Here is a 7,330-nt window from a genome sequence, read left to right on the forward strand (position 1 = left end):
AAATGCAGATTGCTAACTAGTGCCACGAACCCGCTTGTCACAGAGACGTGATGTTTGTACTCCTGGCTGACACCGCCTCCAAGGGTATCGGCACCTTCATAGCCTTCCTCTACCTCGGCCACTTGTCTGTCAGCATGGGCGTCGATGTCAGGATGCTCATTGACTACGGTACGTAGTCTTGCATTGTTGTTTATTTAAGGCCCTAACCACGTTGCTTCCAAAGTTCGGAAAGCACACGTTTCTTTTCTAAAGGTTCTGCTTATGTACAATCACGTTCCAAACAACGGCATTCAACAAATGGTGCTATATGTTCAAAAGCTGCACAGTAAGCTATGAGGGACGTTGTGATGAGTGTCTCCGGATTAATTTTTGCTACCTGTTGTTCTGGCACCAGTCTTGTAAAAAATATATACGTTTACAAGGTAATAAAGAAATACATTTCATCTCCCATGCAAGAGCCAAAACGTCTTTTGTGTCTTTTAAACTTTTATAGCTGTGATCGATGTCCGTATTTGTATAAACAGCTGTGCCATGATTATCCCCGAGGAGACGAGTTTTAATTAAGCCCCAGATTTCCCTTGTTTCCTTTAGGTGCAACTAGTACGTTTACCAGTGTTCTAAAATTGCAATCCTCATAAGAATTGAGGTGCCGTGGTTGAGATTTCTTTTCGCTTATTTTTTTCATTTCACTGTCCTCATCATGCTCTCCCTCATACACCATTCCCTTCCCCAATACCCCTCTCTACAGTGTTGCATGCTGGCAGATATACACACGACCATGTGGATAATGCCAATGTGGCGTTATCCACACTCCGGCAATTATGAGCACGCCGCCGAAAAATGACCTTCTACATTTGTTATTCCCGACCACAAAATGTACTATCAGAATAAACAAAAGCGTGAACCAGTCGAGAACGACTAGAATACGCTTTTGCCTTTCGAGATACACCTCCAATTTGGAACGTATCTTAATTCAGGCTACGAAACGTACCCGAAATGTGCGTTTAGCAAGATACCACAGCTCTAAACCTGCTACACAGTCACTGCACAGCGCACTCTCATCTAATTACGCGCTACAAGCTTCCTGATCAGTTTCTGCCTTTTCACGTTTCAATTAATGCCGATGGTAGGCTTTCTTGTGCAAGTACCACACTGCACCCATGAAATCCACCACGAGTACCGAAGCCGCAATTATTTGTCACTTTTTCATAAATTCCCTGCTCATAAATCTTTTGGTGTCGCGTGTACTTGTACCTAATGTACATTCCGAATTCCATTATACGCTTAAGCCGCTTGAACTTCCTCTCAGCAGCCGAGCATTGTAAACCTCATCCTACACGGTGAATTCCACCTTCGCGCAGAATTTACGCTCCTCGGGTTTGTCATAAATCTCCTCCCCCGCCGCTGAAACCTCGGGATGTGGCGTTCTGCAATTTTTGTTCATATACGGCTCCAAAATTCCTTCACGACGTGACCTCAAAGCCTCGACCAGTCGAAGCTAGTGCAACCAACAGCCTCAAGCCGCGCGATGTGCACAGGGTGTCACAAGATGACCCAATGCAAGCTATTGTGGTGCGAGTGTGTAAAGAAACCCCTGCACAGTGTTATTGGAGTACTCTCTGGAAAACGCACAAAGATGTACGATTTCTTTTTCACGGGAGGCGTGCTACTGCTACAGATTGCGGGATTTGGGACATTTTTGCAGCAAGTTAGAAGCCTCACTTCCAGAAACAGAACAAACCATCTTAGTAAAAAGAAATAGGGCATTCATAATAAAATGTCGCATCTAAATAAATATAATTGCACTTCCTTTTGTTTTCCAGACAAACGACCCCCAAAAAATTAACGCGAACTTAAGCACCCCACATTGCACGTATGTCCCGCAATTATTTTTTTTTTATCTTGGGAACGGCCATTTTCTGACGGAAGGAAAACCGTCACACCGAAGAAACAAAATATTTGCACGGTGCTTAACACGACACACGTTCGATTTGCTACCTTACAATGGGGAAATTGGTTAGTGAATAAAACGAGAGGAAACAAGTGGACGTAGAGAGTGAGCTCTAGTAGTGCCTCCAGTAGTTGGCCCTCCCCTTTGTTTCTCTGTGTGTATTACTCTGTTTCTGTCTTAAAAGTGCACCCCGGCATAGTAGGCAACTCGCCCAAGAAACAACCCACTAGCAGTAATAAAGCGCACGATATCAGATGCTGAGCAAGTCTATAAAAGGTCGCAGAGACCCGCCGACTTCAAAAACTGCAAGGATGTGTGCTAGAGTGCCTTTTGATCGTCTGCAAAACGGGCATAAGGTGTCATGCTCTGTTGGGAACATCTTGTGCAAGAGCACGGGGTGTGCTACCCCGCTTGCGTGCGTCGCACGATCGTTTGCTCTATTCGGCTGAGTTGCGGATGCGGACGGGGAAGCCTACATCTGCCGCTTCTGTACATTTGGGTGATTTCTTTGTAACTTCTCACGGGGTGCGGTAGCCTTGGCTCGTCCTCGGCCCGGATTCACAGTCCTGGGGCATAGTGGTCAGCGAGGGCGCTGCCTTCCACTTGCGAGTGAGCCGGGACCCACACGAGCTCAACGGCCCGCCCCGGTGATTTGCATTTGGTGAGGATCGCTAGTGCCGCGGGAGAGATGTTCCCCTTGCGGACAGGACAGGACAGGGCAGGAGTGGCGACAGAAGAGAGAACAGAGCGCTAACTTCTAACAGTTTATTTTCTTTTCAGAAAGCATAGCGAGTTTTATAGCCACATATTGGGGTGATCCCATACGTGCGTAGAAAATGCATACATGCTTTCTGAAAAGACCATAAACTGTTGGAAGTTAGCCTTCCGTTCTGTCTTATGCCCCCCTTCTGTCCTAGCGTTATTATCCAAACTTTAAAGAGTGGGCAGAAAGCACGCCATCTTCCATAGCGCGCAAGGCACCGGAGTAAGGGGAGGGGACGGATCGTTCTACTCGGGCGGTTGTTAATGATAGCGTCGGTTGAGCGAGGCCGTGCGGCCCCTATTACAAAGCTTTCTGGGATGGGTACAGAGTCTAGGCCCACGCCGAAGGCTGATAGCATCTTGTGCGCTGTGTTCTTGCCGCTTAGTTCGCGTTGGAGCTAGAGGCAGCACGAAGTTTAATTCGTTCGCTGGTGCCGCTCTTCCTCGCGCCAGCGTTATGAGAGCGAGTGTTCACGGTCATAGAGTGAGATGTGTTCGTGTGTGCCTGTACGTACTTGACACCATGCTGGTTAAGGTAAGCTAATGCTTAAAAGTTTATACAGCTGATAAAACTGCCATCTTTACCTCGCATAGCTGTCTAATAATATGATTTTGCAATCGATGCTTCGCCTTTCGGCTGTTCTTCATGCTGCCAGCGCTTTTGCACGATCATTACACGAGTGGGGTTTTCAAAATACAATACACATAAAGAACAATAATTAGAACCAGCAAGATTAGAGTTGTCTGATGTGCAAAGAAGCCATGCACAGTGCATACTAGTGTAAATGTAGTAGTGTTTAACACTTTATGAACGAGTGTTGCAAAAAAGAAATCCATCCGAATGGATGGTCTCGTCGTAGTGTCCAGAGCCGCGCATTGCGCTTGGCTGCAGTGATACGAAGCAGTGATCACACTCTACTCGGACGACTCTGCTGCTGTAGTATGAGCGTTGTACGTGCCCATGCGAGCGTTTTACTGAGCAGCCATGTTCGTACCACGTGGCGGTGCTTACGCTGGTTTTCTTCGACGTAAAATTTTCTTCGACATGAAAAAAAAAATTGAGTTCAGTGAGTACGGCATTTGTCGCGCATTCGGCAATTCCGTACGAGCCTTCGCTATTAAGAATTACCCACCAATTTTTTTTCTAGAACGAGGACAAAATGTCGCAGTTTCACCTGAAAAGAGAAACATCGATTGCGATAGCTAATTAGTAGACAGCTATACCAAGTAAGGAGAGTAGTTTTATCGGCTTTTTAAAGTTGGAAACATTCGCTTACTGGACTGAATTAACCAGCATAGTGGCAGAGCGCACCAGCGAGCAGGAACACGTCACACTATATGACCGCGGACGCACGCTGTCAAAACGCGTATGTGAGCAACCGTGGCAGCAGCAGCGAGCGAAGTGACCGTGCCGTCTATCGCTTCAACGCAAGAGCGGCTAGAGCACAGCGCGCACAAAAGTATGAGCCGTCTGCAAATCCCTTTCAAGATACTGCGCACGCGGCCGTGCAAAGTACGCACTTGGCGGAGTCGAAGCCGTCCCCCTCCCTCCCGCTGTCCCGCGCTGCCTCCCCGCATTCCTCCATATGTGACGCGGGAGATTGAGCCGCGATCGTCAGTTACCCTTGCCCTACACTGAATCTCTAGGTACAATTGTCAACAGCAGCGGATCTTGCTTCAAAACTACTTGGTCTCTCCCTGATCCAGTCATGACAATTCCCGACAATGAATTCGTTCCGACAGTCCTGTCAGATAATCATTTCTCTTGAGTGTGCGCGATGCCAATGCGCTGTGGTGGAAGCACATTGGACAAAACGTCCTTTGTGACATAAATTGGCACAGACCAAAGAGTAGATCACACGGTATGTCATGTCAAATGTAAAGACGAAACTGTACCCTGAAACCTCCACCACTAGACGTCGAGGAATTTCCAGGTTCATCATTTTAGAGCAGCATGTCCACTCCACATTTCTTCATTCATATTGTCCATCGCGTTAAACAGCCGCAACGGAAAAACCTCCTCGGAACTTGCCCATTACGTAGTTCCAATCAATGTCACGAAGCGAGAACACCTCTTCAGATTTCGCTGTCACATGGCGCGTCTGGTTCGCATTACGGTGAGATACATCACATCTTAAGGTTCTTAGGCGACAATTGAATTATCCACTGTTTCGCTGATATGCTGATGAACGACGTCATTAACATACACAGCAACGCAACGAGTCTGCCACATTTATCCCCGTACTATGAAAGCATTGCCCAAAGCATGGTCGTCACCAAAAGAATTCAGAGCCCTTCCACTATGTGAAGGTTGAAGACTGGCGAAGCTGTGTTGCTCAATAGGCATGTTAAGCTCTATATGGCGGTTAGGCTTTATTGGTTGAATAAAGGCACAAACACATTTGATTTTATGTTTCGTCTATTGTTTTAATTTTTTGTATTTCTTGTTTTTCTTTTCTTTTATATTTTTATTCTTGCATTATTTATATTGTATATTTTTTCTGTTTTCCCTTTCTATTTATATATATATATATATATATATATATATATATATATATATATATATATATATATATATATATATATATATATATGCACTGACGTTGCGAGATGCATTGTAAAGACTAGCGTTTGGGCAACAGCGTTCATCACTCTGGGGCATTGCTTTTGTCACCATCATAACTTCGTTGTTTCGCCTTTTTTATATTTTGTATTTTCTCTACTCTTCTTGCTTTTCATTTCTTTTCGTTTCCTTTTCAATTTATTTTATTTATTTTTTCTACAATTTTTTTCTACTTTATACATAAACACTGACGTTTCGACACGTATCGAGCCCACAGCGGTATGTGCCATTGAGCTTGGACCCTTTCTGCATAATCACCCGGATTGGCCCGCATGATTATTTGTTTTTTGTCAGCATCCCGGACTCATTTTTTTCCAGATCCTAGCCATAGACAGAATCTCTGCAAAATTAAAACATATCTATAAAAATGTATTCAGGGCAACTCCACCATAAGAACTGTTTAATGTCAACGATGAGTAACTGCTGAAGGCCCCTCATTTATCTTGACGACTAACACAGGGTCCAGCTTCATCGTCAGCATCACGCCGCAAGCCGTGAGCCTAGCTCCGGACCCGGAGATCTGGAGCCAAGTGCACCTCCTGTGGCTGCTCTCGACGATGGTGCCCAAGTTTGTGAGTACACTTAAGAGCCTGCGCCACCTACGTTCTCGTCACCGCCGCTCAGGAGTGAAGAAGCATACATGTTCACTTCTCTTTTAGGGACTTTTACAAAGCTTTTCACAAGGTATATCTTAAACTGCTTCTGTACCCGCAGCACCGGCTTAACATAGACCTTAAGCTGCTCATATGGCCTAGAATTATTTCCTACACACCATTCCTAGTCTGTGTCGGCGAAGAATGTAAACTCGTAGCCCACATGGGACCCTATAAGGTATGCCTTTTTCCAGTCTGTTTTTATTCCACTCTCATGACGTCACGTTTACGCAACTGCCGACGCAAGCATCGGGTGGTGACCCGCTACGTCATGCGAAGCAGTCAGATGCTCTCCTAGTTTATAGGAAGTTACTTTTGTTTGGTTTCAAAACGATTAGCGCTGCCTATAATCACAGCTTTTTCTTATCTAGTTGGCTGACAGAAGGCAAGGAGCACGCATCAGTGATGCTTTGGTAGGACCTAGCTAGTGCGGTTAAAGTAGGTAACCGCGTGCGGAGGGATGGTGCCGGCATCTGGCACTGGCCCACCTTTGCATGCTTAGCTTGCTGTGGTTGGTCGAAGATTGCGGCGGCGTGTAACGGAACGTTAGAAAGGCCGCTGAAATCAACCCTTAGCCAGGACGAATTGGCGCAGCGATGTCGCAAACGTGCCGCAAGGCCTTCACAAGGTGATATCGTCCGGCAAAAACGTTTATTATACGAAAATAAATTAATCATTCCCGGTAACTCCCAGTACCCAGTGTCCGAACGATCAGTAGGTATCTTCTATTCCTATCGGAACGGAGCAGTCTCCCACTATTCCGAAAAAAACATTCTCCTTTGTTCGGCATAATAATGCATCCTTATTGCGCCCACGTCACTTTGACGTTTTCAGTTTTTGTATTTTTGCAATGTCGCGCGGCTAACAAGCGAAATGGGCGCAGCCCGAAATTTGTTTGCCAGTGGCTGCGTGCTAGTGTCAGAAAAAGCAGAAGAAGTGGCAATAATTATTTTTGTTTGTTCGCTCTAATCATGCATAATCAATGTGTGCATGTCATAATAGGTGGAGAGTTTTCGCGGTTTTCGTGACATCGCGTGACAAACAGGCGAATTGGGATTGGCCCGAAAACCTTTGACCGAACGTGGAAGGCTGTTTGCATAAATGAACAGAAATAGTTGGGAACACCTTTGCGTTATAGCGCCATACTGTTCGATTTTGGATACATCTGTGTAGATAACCTCGAGGTAACTCTGTCTGTCTCATTGTTTCTAACTACAGCAGAACAGTGAGCACATATCTTCCATGAAATCAATCCTTGACCTGCCAACCCTTGCACAAGGTCGTAAGTTATCTCGTTTGAGCATTTGATACACCTATATTTCATGATCCTCATATGCGCAC

Source organism: Dermacentor variabilis, chromosome 8 (assembly GCF_050947875.1).
Source record: "Dermacentor variabilis isolate Ectoservices chromosome 8, ASM5094787v1, whole genome shotgun sequence".
Classification (NCBI taxonomy): domain Eukaryota; kingdom Metazoa; phylum Arthropoda; class Arachnida; order Ixodida; family Ixodidae; genus Dermacentor; species Dermacentor variabilis.